Genomic DNA, 19,320 nt, shown 5'->3' on the forward strand with positions numbered 1-19,320 from the left:
TGAACCATGATTCAGACACTTTACCAACTGAGTGGCCTTTGAACAAATTACTCCACTCTGCCTCCATTTCTTCAGATGTAATATAAAGGTAATAACAGTATCTACATCATACATTGATTGTGATTATTAAATGAGAATTAGCCAGGTGATGTGACTATGGCATGACAAGAACTCAATAAATGCTGGCAATTGTTAATTTCCTTGTTGTTGTCCTATAATTAACATACGAATAGACTGTAGTTGTTCCTGACTGAGATGTTCAGGGGCTAAAATAAACTGAATATCACTGTCACTAATGAAAGAAAAGGCACCTCGCAGAAAAGCAGCGCCAAGCCCTCGACATACTTCATATACTATGGCGTGAAGCTCAGCAAAATTGTGCAGCTATGGGTTCTCCAGGGGCATTCATCAGTTACTGGTCTGCTACAATTCAAATCTTAGAGCTCTCTGAGCTGTAATTTTTTTTTTTCAAGCATAGACAAGTGAAAGGAAGCTGTGAAAACTGAAATCAAACCTGTCACAATCCAATGATGAAAGTTGCTAAAAGGTCAAAGAACAGTTTTTGAAGGATCACTTTATCTATAATCATAAGGGAGTATAATTTTCCCCAATTCTTAGTAGCTTAAAAATTATGAAACTTAAGAATGATAAAGTATTTGTCAGATTATCCTAAGAACTAAGGATGATGTTGATTTGATACCCAATCCATAAATAAGTGGCTGTTATTCTTTGCAAATGTTTAATAAGTATCTATTAAATATGATGAGAGTTTTATTTTCAAAGTCCTCTATTAAGCAGAAAATGTGCTTTGTAATAAATAATAAAGATGGGATTCGAATGTGTGGAATATAAACCAAATAAACACTGGCTACGTTGAACTGGATAATATTTAACACTTGGAAAGTCAGTGGCTTTCATTTTAAACATTGTAATTGGCTAACTAAGCATGCTGGAGAGGATAAAACAAATAAACTATCATTGAAAATGCTGTTTTGCCCATCTGAAACTGCATTTTGGATAAAATGCATCGAATACCAATTGTGACAGGAAAAATCTAGACCTCAGAAACAGCTCTGTGTTCTTGGGCACACACAGCGTTGCTTGTGAAAACATGAGGAAGTTGTATTTTTATTTCACAACTTAGGAACTGAGCATCTGAAAAGAAACAAAGCCAACTACAGATTTTTCTTAGGGTATATACTTCAATGATTTTACCTTTTCCATGAAAGGGCGGGCGACTCTATAGTTTTATGGATGTTAATACCGCCATAGTAACCTACCTCATGCTTCTTTTTGTGCATTTGTAAAGAGGAGTTAAGATTAATGTAATTAAAAATAAATACCTTCCTGGATTGTATCCCTAGATGTTAGGTGGGAAATGAACATGTCCTGTTTTAAGAGACTGGAGTTTTGAGAGCAGGTCCAGCTCAGCCTGTTTTCTAATTGCTACTGCCCAACAGTGTCAGTGGAAATTCTGCTGTCTCAGTAGCTCATGAGGGGGACCCAGGTCTCTCATCTTTCTTCCTCTCTCTGTGTCTAGCTGTTAAAAGGCGGGTCTGGAAGGATTCTTTTTTCCCCTCTTATGTGTCAGGCTCATGAAAGTAGCAGATATTTCGTATATGCATTCTAGAAAGATCAGAAACTGGCTGCCTCCTGATAATACATTTCAAGCGGATATAGTGCATTTTAACTTTATGCTGGTTGACTTTTTAAAGTCCCTGCATATTTAGTACGTAAAAATCTGCCCTGTCTTGAATCCCAAATTGAAACTTGATTGTTAAAGTCATGTAACTGAAAAACAAAAAATCCGTGTTAAGAAAGACACCAATAGCGTTAAGGAAACAATTTTTCCCATGAGCCTTTTTAATCAAAATTCTATAATGGCTCGTCACATAAATGCCTTACTAGTCACATGGAGAAGTTTGTGAAAATGTTTATGAGGATGACTTCCAATTAGTCCTACTTTTTTTTTAAATTTTTTTCAATTAGTCCTACTTTAAGAGAGGTTATATTCAAATGCATATCAAGGATCTATAAACATAAGATCTTTTTACCTTTCAAGAAACCATTTTCAATACCAGGAAGAAATGCAACACATATCTTGTACCAAGACCTCCCTAATAATCACGTGCTCTTGTCATCTGAGATTAACATTTGGATTAAAGAACATGATTAAAGGATGCTAAATTAGTGGTTACCAAGTTGAAATGGCACAAAAGTTAAAACGGTGTAATACAGCAATCTATTTCATGTGATATATTGCTTATACCAATTAATTAGTTTAATTAGCATGATGTTTCATGTTGTGACCTAAGCCATTGTACTCCCCGTGGGTCTAATGGAGACAATGAAGGAAAGAAGAAAGCTTCAGAATTGTTGATGGCTATCTCACATGGCACCAGAATTAAAAATAATTCTTCATTTAGGGATGCCTGGCTGGGTCAGTCTGTAAAGCATGCAACTCTTGATCTTGGAGTCTTGACTTGGAGCCCCACAATAGGGGTATTTTTTTAATGCTTAAAAAAATTCCTCATTTTAAAATAAAAGAATATGCATATGCTTTTTTCCCCTCTACTCAGAACATATTTTTTAACGCATTTCAATGGTATGAAATACATGAATTAAAAGCATATCAAGTAACTAAATGTGCAATAGCATTAAATGAACTACATTTGAAGCAGCAAGTGACCACAAATAACTGCCTAAAGGCTTCACTTGAATAAAACAGAAGTACCTCTCACAATTTTGAGAGCAAACATAAAAGATATGTATTAGGGTGATCATATTTTTGAATATATAATGTGATTCAGAGGATTCTATTAAGGGCCATTGAAATTACTTACAAAGGATTGCATTTTGGAAAGCCACAATGGAACTCTGCCTTTGGATAGGCCCGAGCAGAAAAAAAAAATATGCATCTTAGAAATAATTTATCAAGTGCATGACATGAAAGGGGTCTCTCATCCTTTCTTCCCTCCCCAGTGAGAACATATTCAGATTGTGTGTGTTTGTCTTTATCACATAAAATGAAAGTTTCTGCAGGGCCAAAGACAGTCATCCGGCAGCAGATTGGTTCTGCCTTTTAACAACACCATGAAGAATGGGCACAGTTGTTATGAATATGGGGCTAGAAAGCACAACAAACCTTCTGGAGGTGCTTTTATACTGCTGACAATTCAGAATATACAGAGAAATAAAATAATTTAAGGATCTGACTAATATCCCTAGATTTTGTCAAGCTCTCTTTCCCAATCACTGAAATCTGTTGGCTTCTTTCATGGCTATATAATTAGGCTATTCGTTTCCTTTGAGCTTGCGTACTACACTAGGTCCAGAGGGCTCTTTTTTCCCTTTCAAAAATTGTTCCGTAGCCTCTTTTGGCAGTTAATGTATGGATGCCATTTGGAACATTGCTGGTTATTATGTTGCTCACAAATATTTTATTGTACACAGAACTGAGTATTTATGGAAGTCTAAAGTCTCTGTTATGCAAAACCTTATAAAGAGAAAGCTGTTTAAGCTTTATTTTTTTTTCGAAACCCTGACTCATTCTCTCGTCTAACACATCAATTCAAATTGCTCCTTTTTCATTTAGTAGAAATTGTTGGCAAATGGAATAGAAAGCATATATAAATTATGGAGTTTTAATTGATAATATAAAATCACTGGTAGCTTCTACTTTCTAAAATAAGGACAAATTTGTAGTTGTGGTGCAAAATAATTCAGCAATCGTGTTCCTAAGATGTTCCTAAACTTTTCTATTTCTTTTTTTTTTTTTGTAGTAGTAGTAGTATGTCTTCAGGTGATCAGAATATTACAATTTAATTTTTGCTCTGATAGTTACCTGGGAATAATCTGATCTGAGTGATCTTTTAGTTTGTATGTATTTATTAAGAATTTGATTTGTTCCATTTTGTCCCTTCTTGGATTTCCTATGAAAATACACAATTTAAAGGTATATATCATTTATAAATTAAAAGGGCACCAATTATGTACTAGTCTTTGAGACTTTGAATAACTTACTTAATCTTTCCTGCATTTAAATGAAGATAATAGTCTCATAGCATTATTGGGCAATGAGGATGCATTAATATGCTATGGAAGTTATATGTCATATAATAAGATATACCATTTATTTAAAAAATGTATACCATTTGCTGCAACTACCTGGCATAAAGTGAGCCAGTGTAAATTACAGTACTATTAAAGAAAGGTTCAGAAATGAGACACAGCTCACATAGCTTTTCACCAGTGAAAAGATCCTAGAAGTGGTCTTAATGCAATACAGGATGGTGCCTGCCACATCGTGGCTGTCTTTAAGAGTTATCTGCTATTAAAAACAGACAAATAGGTTTTTCCAGATGTCTTATACTAGTCACAAGTTAGACTAAGGAGCCAAATTGCAGATGTGTCTGATTTTAAACCCTGATTTCCTTAAAACGTTGCAGGAATCTAGACGTGATTTTAGGACTATTTGTTGGTAGAGACTTTACAACTTTTATGAACAAGCTTTCTGTTTAGCGTGGCTTTGAAAAGATGTTTTTGGGAGTTATTTAGAAAATGCAGACAGTTTATAACATATGAGAATATAAATATAATTTAAAATAGGATCTATTATCAATGAATACTCTGAGCTGTTCTTTACGTATCTCTTTGGATTTAGAGAGGATTATTTAAAACAAACACTGGGAAGTATGAAATAGGTTTATTTATTTTCTAGTAAATTGCAGTGGAGTCTTTAGGTAAACTCATAATCCCACCTCCACGTCCACTGTCTTTGAATGTTTGGAATTCCACTAATCCACGGTGTCAGGCTGCATTGGGAAGCACCTTTAGCACAGTGATACGCTCTTTTAGGTTATTGCCACGTCAGTTGTGTTGCCATTCGGTTTGTTTGACTGTGAGGTTTGGGAATGCTTTATTTCAGTTTTCCTCAAATATTTTCCTGCAATTTTTTTTCTTTCAACTTGTTTTAAAAGATATGTTACCATTGGATCTTTAAAATTGATTACTTTTCATGTAGGTGGCTGTAAGGTCTACCAGCGTCCTCCAGTAGTTGCCATTACTCATTGTTTAGTTGAATTTGAAATTGATACACCCTAATGACTGTTATTAGAAATTATCCCATTCACTGTACCATCTAGGAATATTGGATCATAACAATATGTATTTAAAAAGAAAAAGCTCTCTCTCTCTCTCTCTCTCTGTGTGTGTGTGTGTGTGTGTGTGTGTGTGCTACTAGTAATTGTTCAAGGCTATAAAATAAAATAGACCATGGATAGGCATGGAAAGTATAGTTGAAGTCTTATTCATGTTTGTGTACAAATTACACACAGCGGATTGAGATATTACAGTGAAGGCTGAAGTATTGAGTACAGTGCTGCCCAAAGTCTTGCAAGGACAGGACAACTACTGCTTCTTAGGCCATGCTCAGGAACACTAAGTGCCTATAAATTTCTAGTAACTAAATTTCAGATCCCTTAATTTAGAATTATATTCCTCTGACTCTAATTCTCCTCTCCCATTCTTACTTTCCATTCATCCTTTCCCTGAACCCTATTTTCCAGCTAAGCCTGGTGACTTTCAAGTGACTTTACCCTCTTTATGCTTTCCTGCTAGTTCATCTTTTTTTTTTTTTCCTGCTAGTTTATCTTAACCTATACTACTACTCCTACAGCAATTCTCTGGCTTTCTAACTTTACATGCATGAATCCTACCTTCCCTCTTTTCCTGGTGAGCAAGTTGTTAGTGATAATTTTAAGCCACTTTCCTCTGTGATTTTACGCTACCTGACTCTTCCCGTCTTTAATGATGGAATATTTTGTGCTTATGCATATTTCTTTCCTACACTATAATAATCTCTTCACTGGGAAGGTTCAAGTCTGATTCATATTTACTGTCTCCTTCCAGTTTTTAACAAAGTGCCTTGCTTATAGTAGATTAGCAGATGCTTGATTGAATTCATTTGATACTATAAATGGGAATTTTATGTGATTCTTAGGCATTCAATAAAGTGTATAACTATTAGTCATTCAATAAATATTTATTGAGTTCCTACACTAGATTAGGTAGTGGGGATATTGCCTTAATACAAAATATTAAATGCTGCATAACCCAGGTGAGGTAATATGCACATATTTATATGTACCTACATATATCCCAAATCACATGAACACTGTTAGAGCTTGCAATCCTCTGCGTCACCCAGGATCTACTTTATTGCAGGAACTCTGTTGCTAGCAAGATAAATTTGTGTTTCCCAGATGTGAGAACTACATGGTGCTGAAAGGAAGGCATGTCCTCTGGTGGACAACGAGCGGCTGCCAAGGCAGGATGGTATACAAGGAGGCTGGAAAATAGATCAAAATGTATAAGGCATTAGATTCATGTTATGGAGATACAACTTGATGTGAGGAGAAATGGAGTCCAACAGTTGAGTTCTTTAAAGACAGGGGAGCGGAGATCCTGATTTGTTAGGGAAATTACTTTCAAAGCAGTGTGAAGGAGCCCCAGAGAGAGAAGAAACAAATAAACCTAAAGGGACTTGGGTTGCACTTTAACTGAAACATATTTCTCTTAGACTCGGAACGCTGTGCCATTAGTTGCCATACTTTATGTGGAATATGAAGTTGTGGAGACTACTGCTCTCTTTGAGCCTTTCTTAGCACCAGTATAGTGCTCTACCCTAGAGACTTATTTCTGTAGTAGAGGGATTAGTAGAATTATTACCAAAATAAATGCATTTTATTTATTTAAATATTTTATTTATTTATTTGATGGAGAGAGAGAGAAAACACAAGCAGGGGGGTGCAACAGGCAGAGAGATAGAGAGGAGCAGTCTCCCCACTGAGAAAGGATTCCTCTGTGGGGCTCCATCCCAGGACCCCGGGATCATGACCTGAGCTGAAGGCAACCGCCTAACCGACTGAGCTATCCAGGAGCCCACAAAATACATTTTAATGCATGGTTTCTAAAATCAATATACACAGAACCATTCTTTGCACATGGAGTTCAGTTCAACTTGAACGGTTTATGTGTGACAATATGCCAAGTCTCTGATATTTCAGGATAGACATAAAGCATGATTTTAACATAAATTATTTTTCTCTAATACTGTCAAAAGAGACTTTCCTTGATGTCAAGCTATGATCTCAAATGAAGTCATGCCATGGAGGCTATCTTGAGGTGGAAGGCAAAAGAATCGTCACTCATCAAATCTATGGAATCTGTGTTTACCTCTGTCATTGCCGAACTCACTGCCCAAGTTATAAGCTGGATTTATTTCACACCTTATCCAGAAGTATTTTTATTTGTTTTTTATTTTGCAGCATATTATTAAAGTATTTTCAATGATTTCTGTTTGCCTTTTGTGCTTCATAGCATTACAAAAAAAGAATTTATGCCACAAATAGTGCGGATATGATTTTCACAGTCCTGTAGTTTATGGGATTTGCTGTTTTCTTTGAAAAAAAATTCATAAGATTTCATTTGTAGTAAGACAATTCTGGCAGTTCCATGACAGTGAAATTTTAAGGATCATCAATATTGAAGGGCACAGGCTGTGGAGTTACTCTTTTTTTTCCCTCTATTTCTCTCTTTTCACCTTTAATTCCAATTAGAAGATATCCTATTAGATTAGATGCTTTTTGCCTGGATGTTTTCTTTCTGGTCTTTGACTTGCAATCAAGGAAAGTCAGCTGCCTCCTGTTAGAGCTGAAAGGGCCCAGAGCCTGCCAGGGGCTATCTAGTGTTTCAAGAATTTAGTAAACCCTGCTCTATGAATAATGATTAATGTGTGGTACTTATATTGTTAAATCTTTCAAGAAAAGTGTCTTGTAAAGTCATTCTGTGTTGCTGAAGCCATTATTAATATTCCACGTATTGCAGAGGTTGCACATAATGTATGTATGCAAAGTGTTTAACCCGTGATTCTATATATAAATGTCCACATTTGTCATATACAATATTCAAAATACCTGTTTTATGCTTTATCATGAAATTTATGTAAAATCCTGTATAAATCATATTCGGTATACTTTATCATATAATTTTTTACAAGAGATGGTATTTTTGTTTGAAATGTTTATTGTTTTTGATGGGTTTCAGGAGGAATGCCATCATGCCTTTAATGTTGCTGTCACCTATGGTGTGACAATTTAAAATTTTCTAGCTAATATCAGTATGAAAGGGTACAACCTCTGATATAACATATTGTCAGAATATCTTATCATTGGGTACAATTTAGGATTTCCTTAATGCTTGGTTTGCAAATTCAGAATATAACCTTTTTTGGTATGTATCATCAGTAATGTCTATCAGGAATACTAATGTCTGTGTTTAGTCACTTATTGACTAGCAGAAGCATTAACCAATGGAATATAAAGGTATAAACGTGTTAGATTATTTTGGATGCACACACAGTATCTATTTAGATATCTATCTGTATAAAATATTTTGAAACATATATTTCCTTCACATACACCTTCCGTATATATTCAAATGTATATTTGAATATGCATTTATATATATTTCAGAATGTATTTTTCTATTCTGAAGATCACCAGACTTGATAGTATTTAATACATGATTTAGCCCAGAAACTGTGCTTGAGGGTGGAAATATAAATATGGGAAAGATACTATCTATGCTTTCAACAAACCAAGAGAGTCAGATGTGTCATACATATAGGACGACAAAGTTTAAGAGGGAAAGTGAAGACATTTGGGACATATTTCATGTCTGGGTGGCTCAGTAGATTAAGCATCTACCTTCGGCTCAGGCCATCATCCCAGGCTAGTGGGATCGAGCCCTGCCTCTGGCTCCATGCACAGCCTGGAGTCTTCTTCTTCCTTTCCCTCTGCCCCTCCCCCTCATTTGTGTTCTCTCTTTCTCTCTTGGTGGCTCTCTCTTTCTCTCTCGGTGGCTCTCTCTCTCTCTATCTCTCTCTCAAATAAATTTAAAAAAATAAAAAAAGAACCTATTTAGTTGGACCCTCAATAGTTAATAGTTCACTTACACTAAGCAGGAAAGAAAGACATTTTAACTGGAGAAGATATCAGGAACAAAATAACGAAAACATCAAAATTCTTTGTATATTTGGTAAAGTTACATAACTCAGTGTGGTTGGAGTGTAGGAGACATGGGATGCATGACTCAATATGAACTGGAAAGAGCAAATAGATTCAGCTGAAGAAGAGCCTTGAATTTTATGTCTAGCGGTGTGGGTTTCTACTATAAGTATTTGAAAGTCACTGAAAGTTTTCGAGCCAAGGTATAACACAGTAAGTGTTTTAAAATGATGGCACTGTTGGTGGAATGGAGGGCAGTTTATAATAAAAGTGATAGAGAAAAGAGACTTGTTGAGGGACTAGTACAATTGGATAAAGCCTCTCATGTGATTCTGTTGCATGCTGTGGACATAGCTCAAGATGTGTATGGAAGGAAGGATACACAGTATTTGGTATGTGATTGGAGGTTGGAGAAGAAAGAAGAGAGAAAAATAAGATGGAGAAGAAGTTTGTTTCAGATTTTCATTTTGAACGTTTTAATTAAAAAGTGGAATTTGAAAAAAAAAGGTGGAATTTGAAATGTAGGAAGGTAAGATTGGGAAGGGAATAAGTTGAAGAGCTTATGTACATTTAGTGACAGGTGACTCCCTACAAGTATATGAGTGCCCTGGGGAATATAGGCAGAGGGTGAAAACGGAAGGAGGCAAAGGGCCAATCTCGATGAGCCATAGCGAGGATCACATAAAGGAGAACCAAAGTAAATGTGGAATCTGGAGAAACTGTGTGATGAAAAGCCAAGGTGGAAAGTGTTTCAGTATGAGTGGAGTAGACATACTATTAATAACAATATCAAAAACAATAATAATAGTAAAAAATGACTTACCTGTTATTAGGCACTGGATTTTACACTAAAAATATTGCACAGATCAGCTTGTATAGTACTAATAACACAATTTGTGTTCAAGCAATAGAAACCAAATTTAGAACTTAATGTTTTAAACCAAAGATAGCTTTGGGAACAATGAGATGGACCTCTAATGGTACTAATGGAGGATGAAGGAACATGCTCTGGAAAATGAGGGTGGAGATAAGTTCAGGGTTTAGTAGGAATTGGTAAACTCTCTCTTTCAGATACTACTCCTGGAATGGCCTAAAGCCAATTATGCTAATGTATTTCATCACTATGTTTACTTTTCAGGCTCCAAAGAGGGAATGCCAAAATGTCCTTTTGGAGCGGCTTATCAACCCTTTGGTTAAGGAAGGGCAACACTGAATAACAGTCTTTTTTTTTTTTTTTTTTTTATTTATGATAGTCACAGAGAGAGAGGCAGAGACACAGGCAGAGGGAGAAGCAGGCTCCATGCACCGGGAGCCCGACGTGGGATTCGATCACGGGTCTCCAGGATCGTGCCCTGGGCCAAAGGCAGGCGCTAAACCGCTGTGCCACCAGGGATCCCTGAATAACAGTCTTACTAGCCTGAATTCAGTGGGTAAAAAGTAATTTGCTCAATGAAACCTGGCTATCTTTAAAAGTGACCCATGCATCTCTAATTTAAAAATGAGGGAGGTAAATCTTAGAGAAGTTAAATACCTTGCCCAACTTTAAGCAATTAGTACGTGAATGAATTGCTGTTAAAACCAAACTCCCAGCATTCAGAATGACAAAATTGAAGAGTGAGAAAACACTCCTAATACAGCATTTCTAATAGATGGACCAGTATGGCAGCCAGGTAAGAGTACGTCGGGTTTCATGGAGACAGTTTTAAGTAAGCAGAACCACTGAATGCAAGGTATTTTGCCAAGAAATTTGCAGGAGGGAAAAGGAAACAGCAATTTGGTGGTGGAAAAAATGAGGAAGATTTTTTTTTTTTACAAAGTAGAGAAATGTAGATAGGTTTATAGGTTGAAAGAAAGAGGTTTATAGGTTAAACAGAAAAGAGAGCCCAGTGATGAAATAAGATCCTGTCAGAGGCAGTAAGGAGTGGAATCAAAAGGTCAAATGGATAACATAAGGAGGATTCTTCTGAGTTGCAAAATGAAGCTCCAATGAGTAAAGATGCAGGCAAATTTGGAGAAGTAGAGGACGGAAGTGGAGGGGGGTTCACGCCTGATGGCCACAATCTTCTCAGCAGTAGGAGGTGAAATAGTGTGTTGATGTTGAGGGGAGTGAGGGTGAAAGGGGAGCATCTGATGAGGGTGTGGTGGGAACAGCTGCTCTGTGGAATGGGGAGGCCAGCCAAGTAGGAGTGAGTAACAGGGCTGCTGAGCACCGAGAGTTCAGCTGACAGTGGAAATCATAAATTTGTAGCAGAGTCAATCAGCGTGGTTATTCGATTTTCTCACTAACTCTTGGCAGTCTGGGAGGAGGAGGAGAGCAAACAGATGGTGGTATGATTTGGTAATGGGATTGGCAAGGCAGCTGTGAGAGGAGGTCAAAGAAGGGAAGAATCAATTGCACCCATGAAAGTATGGTGTTTGGGGCAGTCAAGCCAGGAAGAATTGGAGATTGCCAGAAAATGGAGAGGCAAAGCTTCTGAAGCCTATGAAGAGCTTTTGTGGGTGTGAGCAAGTGGGGTAGGGGATTAGAGGAGAGAATTGCACAATTATGCATATAATAGTGGAACACTTTTTGTGTAGAAACACTCCATTTTGTATCTATGGATGTGGATTGTCAAAGCTGAGCAGAAATGATTGTCACTAGAATATAGGGGAAAAAGAATTTTGAAGCTAAATAGATGAGTGAGTCATCCAAATTATCTAGCAAAGTGACAAGTGATAGAAGGGGGGAAAAAAAAGACGTAAACAAGCCAGTCCCCAAATTAATCAAGTGAATTGATGAAATACTTGTAGATAACAAGATTTTGAAGAGAGTTAGACAGTTTGATTGTTGGGGCTTTGTAGATATAGGGCTTATTGAATTAAGATAATAGAACAAAGTCCCAGTTCAAGGGAATGCCCCTCTTTCTTTTATGGCCTGAGATAGGAAGATGATTACTGGTTTCAACAGTGTTCTAGCATGTAGTGAAATCTACGTGAATAAAACTTAACACTCCTATACATGGAATTCCCATGCATCGGAAACTTAATTTGCATTCACCCTAAGATAGGTTCTAGTAGATACATTTCTTCTCTGTTAGGTCATGCTGATTTTTATTTAAACATGTGGCGGTAACCTATCTTAAACACAAAGAAGCCAAGTAACCATACACACGTGCACACCGATCTGTCACTTAGGTGCCCCCTCCAGTTACAGTTTCTGATTTCCTTCACCCAAACTTGTCAGAGTGGTGCCCACATGGTCATTCCCCACTTGCTCACATAGGAAAGTTTTGAAATCCATGATATGGGTGTCTGGTCTTTCCATTCCACTGACTAGGCTCTATCAGGTTCATCAGAATTTGTTGTACTGAATCCGGTGGTCAATTCAGTCTCCCAGTCTAAATCTTGGCATTTGAACCCATTGTTCACTCCCTCTCCCTTGATTAATTCATTTCACTGCATTCACTTGGTTTTCCTCTTCCATTGCGGACTATGGCTGCTTAGTGCCCTATACTGCTTCGATGAGATGTATAAATCGTGTATTACTCCAGGATTTTGTTCACATATATCACCATCCCAGATTTCTCTCTGGGATCCATACTCAGCGCAGCTACCTACTTGGATTTTCCACTGGTAAAGGCAGTAGTTTCTACAATAGTTCTAGGCGGTGCTTCTGGAGTAGGTTCTGGCACCAGATTCTGCTTGGCTGACTAGGGCACGTTTCTCCATACTTTCCTTTTTTTTTATGTCTAAAATGAGAATAACAATAACTACTTCCCAGGGTCCTTGGGAGGATTAAATAAGTAAGCAACATAAAGTGAGATATATATATATATTTATATTTATAATATAATAAAGTAATAATATTTATAAATAAATCCACTTGACTTAGAATATTAAGTGCTCGACCAATGTTAGTTTTTTATTTTTTATTTTTTAAAAAGATTTATTTATTTGTTTATTTATTTATTCATGATAAACATAGAGAAAGAGAGAGAGAGGCAGACACACAGGCAGAGGGAGAAGCAGGCTCCATGAAGGGAGCCCGATGCAGGACTCGATCCTGGGACTCCAGGATCGTGCCCTGGGCCAAAGGCAGGCGCTAAACCCCTGAGCCACCCAGGGATCCCCTAGTTTTTTTTTTTATATTTTATTTATTTATTCATGAAAGACACACATACACAGAGGCAGAGACATAGACAGAGGGAGAAGCAGGCTCCATGCAGGAAGCCCGATGTGGGACTCGATCCCTGGATTCCGGGATCATGCCCTGAGACAAAGGCAGGTGCCCAACCACTGAGCCACCCAGGCGTCACCAATGCTAGTTATTAATGTCATCACCAACACAACAGATCAAAGGCAGAACCATTAATTTTCCCCTCAATTACCTTAATTTGTTCTCTTCATAAATCTTTCTGAGTGCATAGTACTGATATCCTTTGGCTTTGTTTAGGGTAACAAACAAACAAACACAGAGATCATCTTTTGTTCTTTTCCCTCTGTAATGCCACCCCAACCGATCAGTAGTTTCTCTTACCTTTACCTCAAAAACCTATATGAAATCTCATCACTTTTCACCACCTCAGCTTCTAAACTGTAGCTCAAGTCACCAACATCTGTTGTGTCTCTGATTCTACTGTAATGGCCACAATACAGTCTCCTGTGGAGTGATCCTTCTAATGTGTCAATGTAAATTTATCTTTCCACTATTTAAAATTCTCCAGTGGTTTTCCATTGCAAGGAGAATAAAATCCAGTCTCCCAAAGTGTTCTGCAAGCATGCCCTGGTTGAGACGCAGTGTGCCTCTGAGACCCCAAGTCTTCCACTGTCAGCAGAACCACTCTGACTCTTTTTTCTGTCACTCAAACAGGCCAAAAGATTTCCCCTGTCAAAGCCTTTGAATGTGGAATTAGACTTTCAAAATGGAATCTGAAGCCACAAATACTATATATCTGGATTCTGGTTGTTGATTTAAAAATCTGATGAAGCAAAGCATTCTGACTAAATATTGCATTCCTAGGCCTTACCCAGCACATATTGTCACAATCTCCAATCTATTTGTGAAAAGGGAAATTTGGTGATTCCTGGAACGTTTTCAAAATTCCAATTGAGGGAAGCTTCCTGATCTGAAATATTTTGTAAATTCCAGAGTGAGATGCCTAAATAGAGCCTAATTTTTTGAGACTTACAAGCAAGGGAGGTCTCAACCTAGGTCTTTTTTTTTTTTTTCCCAAAAGGACAAAAACATGTGCAGTGACAGTGGGCCCCCTGGGGAGCCTACAGTGACAGGGGTGGTTTCTTTTCTCAGCTGATGTGGGAGAGAGAGGTGGGCAGACATGGAGGCACGTCTCTGTGTTGGTGTCTGCAGAAGATGAGTGAGCGCCAAACATGTACAAGGGCTGTGGGTTGGGTAGAAGAGATGCCAGCACTGAAGAAATAAATAAGCATATCAAGAAGAGGTTAAATGAAATTATCATTGATTGGAAAGAGAGAGAGAGAGAGAGAGAGAGAGAGAGAGAGAGAGAGAGAATAATTGATAGATTTCAAATATCACAAAAAAGTCACTCTAAGTTGTATTTCCTGGTCTAAAATATTCAGTAGTTGTTTGTCTTTTCTTTTCTTTTCTTTTCTTTTCTTTTCTTTTCTTTTCTTTTCTTTTCTTTTCTTTTCTTTTCTTTTCTTCTTTTCTTTTCTTTTCTTTCTTTTCTTTTCTTTTCTTTCTTTTCTTTTCTTTTTCTTTTCTTTTCTTTCTTTTCTTTTTTTCTTTTCTTTTCTTTCTTTTTCTTTTTTTCTTTCCTTTTATAGATTTGTTAAGATGTTTGAATTAGAACTGTTTTCTGCTTCTTTATTGACAAGTAAAGCAGAAAACTTTTTCAGGGCATCCTGTTGGAGTCTCCCTCTCTTTCTTCTTATTTTTTTTTTCCCTTCAGGATAACTTAGGCACAATTCCTAAAAGAACACCATTTGGCCGATTTCCATCTGGCATCCTTCCCCTCTTATTTTCGCTGAAAAGTGTGGAATCGAGTTTTTAATGCTATTTCTGACTAAACTCAGGCTCTCAGTTCAACACCCATCCTCCGCCTGTTTTTCATAAAAGCAGTTACCTCTTTTTGTGGGAAAAATAAACACAACTCTGGACTCTGGGTAGAATGAGATAAAAACAAATTGTAGAAATATGGCCTCACTAATTTCTAGTAATCTTTTGTAGGCTTTGGAGTACAAATGTGTCATGTGAGAAGTTCCGTCTCTGCAGAAGAAATTGAGTGTTTTACACACAGATAATTAGAAAATTGTCAAGACATATGTTGCTTTTTACAAACGTTTTTGTATTTATTGTTTTGCAGATGATACCAAAAATTATCATAGTGCTGAATTATGAAAAACCTCTCAACTTAGAGGTCTTCATCAATGACTAATTGCTACTATTTGTAACCACTTTAAAAGCAAATAAAGCACCCATCTGGTAATTCTATTAATGGTTTCCATATTAAATGGCTATTGGCCCCCAAAAAGAAAATATGCAATTATGAAATATTCATATTTGACTCACTATTGAAAAGCTTACAAATGTATCTGGAAAAATAGAGTTTATCATTTCTTTTCTCATTCCCTATTAAGCCTCTAACCTTTGAAAAAAATCAAATTGGATTAATGATGTAGCTACATATACTCAACAAAATGGAAGATTAAAGGAATTATCTAAATAAATTAAGACAAAGAATGTTCAAAATTAATAATTTGGGGAGCAGTATCAGCTCCCCCCTGGCCTCCAATTCTCTGAGTTTTCCACTGCAGGACTCTTAGGCCTTGAATATTAAGGTCTCTGCACTGAAAAGAGGGAAAAGGAAATGCTAGTTCTGATTCTGGTAGTTTGAAACTCTGACCTGGAGCCAAATTCTGCACTTCTCTGAGACTTCATTTCTGTGATGATCAAGTGGGATGAATCTCTCTGCTAGTCTTCATTAGTTTGAACTTTTACTTTTTAAAACTAGAGCAGTTGACCATTTTATCTTCACATTTCATAATACAAATGAAAATTGGTGTTTTTTTTTTGATCCTGCCAACTTCCCTGAAAAAATTGTTCTCTCTTTGATAAGAAGGGGGAACAAGTCTTCCTTGTCATGCTGTTAGAAAACACCCAAGGCTATAACACCATGATCTCCTGGTGAAGTAGAACAAATAATATAAAGTAGGTGTAGGGGTGTGTAGGTGGCTCAGCTGGTTAAGTGTCTGCCTTCGGCTCAGGTCTTGACCCCGGGGTCCTGGGATTGAGCTGGGGGTGGGGGTCCTTGCTCATCAGGAAGTCTACTTCTCTGTCTCCCTCTCTCTCTCCCTCAGCTGGTGCTCTGCCTTGGTCTCTCCCTCAAATAAATAAATAAAATCTTTAAAAAAATGGATATAAAGAGGTTCCATCTCTGTCTGTCTGGTTGAGTCATTCCTGGCCAGGTGGGCACCATCATGGGACAGGGGAGTGGTCTCATCTTTGGGAGCTCCAGCGTCATTGGCATATGGCCTCCCATAGGCAGCCTCATTCCAGGGGCAGGTCCCACTGGCATCATCGGAGGGGGAGGAGGGCCCTTCATTGGCATCATGGGAAGTCCCCCTATATAGGGTGCTGGCTTCATACCAGGGTGAAGAGGACCCAGGAGACTGGGAGGTGGTGGGATCATTGCCCCTGCAGGAGGAGGAGCAGCAATGGAGTTGGGAGATAGCTTCTCCTGCTGCAATGCAGTGGTTTTGTTGATGAGGCTCTGCACCTGCTCCTCCATCCATTCCTGACAGTAGTCTTTCACAATTTCTTTGTGTTTCCTATCACTGCAGTGTGTCTTTCTCACAGATGGAGGTTCACGGTGAGGTATGTGATGCAGTAGTCACAATAAAATTTAGGCATATTGCTCTGCAGGCCGCTGGCCCCTCGCTCCCACCCCCCAGCCCCCACCTGCTGCCCGGAAATGACCTCTCTGTTGGTCTTTAGTGCTGACATGAAGAATTAAGGAAATGAAAAATGTGAACGTATTTTGTAAAAGTCCCTTGCAGAAGGCAGAGAGAGTTATCACGCGCGGCCTGCTGAAATAGGACAATCTTCATCGTCCGCCTCGCCTGAAATATCTTCTCACCGAGGAGGAAGAAGACGTAGAGTTGCTCCAGCTCTGCTTTATTCTGAGCTTTGGTCCCTTGGAAGTCTGTGAATATTCACTAACTTCACCCCTCCTGAGGCATGGGGGGCTTTTGTGCAGACCCACAGGGAGAAACCAATTCTCCTGCTTGCCTTCTGCTTTGATCCCAGAATGACCCGCTCCACAGAGGCTGAGTGGGTGGATCTGGTTTACATTATATATGAGGCCGACTATGCCCTTGGCTCTAATGTTCTAGCACCTTTTCTGGCTTCGTGATGCCATCCCTTGCCTATTTGCCTTTGTACATGCCTGGAATGCATATCTCTTTTTCATTGTTCTTCAGTATGTAGCTCAAGTCTGTATGGTGGGATTAGGTGACAAGTTTTTTCTTCTTTATACTTTGCTTTTTTAGCTCTTTCTTCATGACTTTTATAGTCAGAAATGTCATTTGATGGTTTAAAAAAACAAACAAACCTGATGGTTTTGGAAGAAAAAAACAACAGCAAAAAACACCTGAAGTTCCCCACTTGCAACTTGAATCAGAGTTAGGAGCTTCTCATGTTTCTCCGGCACAAATGTTCACCTCTCCTAATAATTATCAAAATGTAATGCAAGGGACTGCTTGTCTCACTGGATTGAGATCTGTTATAACATGTAATTCTTCATACCTGCCATGATACCTGTAATAGGCATTTATTACATGTCAGTTAAATGAATGAGTATACAAGTAGGTTATGTATGTAGTTTATTTTATTTTTAAAGATTTATTTATTTATTTATTTATTTATTTATTTATTTATTTATTTATTTAAGAGGGAGAGAGAGAGAGAGTACATGGGTGGCAGGAGGGGCAGAAGGAGAGGGAAAGAATCTCAAGTAGACCGCCTGCTGAGCGCAGAGCCCATGACGGGGGTCAATCTCATGACCCTGAGATCATGACCTGAGCCAAACCAAGAGTCAGACGCCCAACCGCCTGAGCCACCCAGGAACCTGTGTAGTTTATTTTAAAGTAGTAAGTTGATATAGGACAATGTTAAATAGCTCCTAGTTAATTAGATTGGCAGTTACTATTACATCCCACATACAAGATCTTAGATATTTTTTGTGCTTTTATACTCATTGGAAATAAATGATAAAAATAAATTTTATTATTATAACGAATACATAAATATATAATAAAGAATCGATGCGAGCTCTTGTAAATTATAAGTTGTAAGACAGTTTCTCATTCTGTCATTTCTTTTTTGTATTTTCGTTTTGAGACTTATGGCTAACCCTTAGCAGTCAAGGTAAAGGCACTATGGCGATATAAGGACGTGACTCATAAAATCCAGTGATGACTCTGTAATGGATTGCAGCTAGGAATAATTTCTAGCTGTTCGGCCATTTCAAGTCAAATCTGGGGTTGGGACAACTGAATACATCTGATTGACAACCAGAAACTTCACACATTCCTCTCAATGGGAAGGTTGCTGTACCTTCTACTTGAAAGAATATTTCTTTCAGAGTGGCAGTCAGTGGCATCTGGTAGGAGTTGGCAGAGATAAGCACAACTTCATTCAATTTGAATCAACAGATATTTACTGTATACCAAATAATTTATGAGTCTGTAGATATACAAAAGTGCATAAGGCCTTGGCCCTTTCTTTGCGGAACTTACAAGTTTTAGGGAGGTAAGACATAATCATTACCTATTAAGAAAGGGTGAAATATTGATCAACATTCAACAAACATTTCTTAGGGGCTACTCTTGGCTTGGCACTGTTCTGAGTACTGATAAAGTGCTTTGGGGATAACGTCGTGTAGAATCTTTAACTCTGGCATCAGGAGGGATGTACTGAGGTGTCTTTCCTTGGGCGTGGTAGGTACAATATTTGGACCCACAGTACTTTTAAAAACCCATGACGATGATTTAATTTATTTTTTTAAAGAATTTATTTATTTATTCATGAGACACACACACAGAGAGAGAGAGAGAGAGAGAGAGAGAGAGAGAGAGAGGCGGAGACACAGGCAGAGAGAGAAGCAGGCTCCATGCAGGGAGCCGGATGTGGGACTTGATCCCAGGACTCCAGGATCACGCCCTGGGCTGAAGGCAGATGCTCAACTGCTGAGCCACCCAGGTGTCCCCATTTAATTTCTTTTAAAATCATAAG

At 37.9% G+C, this 19,320-nt stretch overlaps 1 protein-coding gene and 1 pseudogene across 5 annotated transcripts in view; one reads left to right on the forward strand and one right to left on the reverse strand.

Moving 5' to 3' along the window:
• PCDH7 (protocadherin 7) overlaps positions 1-19,320 on the forward strand; it is a 416,850-nt gene that overhangs the window by 68,481 nt on the left and 329,049 nt on the right. The gene's annotated exons all lie outside the window — the stretch shown is intronic.
• Positions 16,463-16,938, reverse strand: LOC129510532 (U1 small nuclear ribonucleoprotein C-like; annotated as a pseudogene).

Source organism: Nyctereutes procyonoides, unplaced genomic scaffold (genome assembly GCF_905146905.1).
Source record: "Nyctereutes procyonoides isolate TBG_1078 unplaced genomic scaffold, NYPRO_anot_genome, whole genome shotgun sequence".
Classification (NCBI taxonomy): Eukaryota; Metazoa; Chordata; class Mammalia; order Carnivora; family Canidae; genus Nyctereutes; species Nyctereutes procyonoides.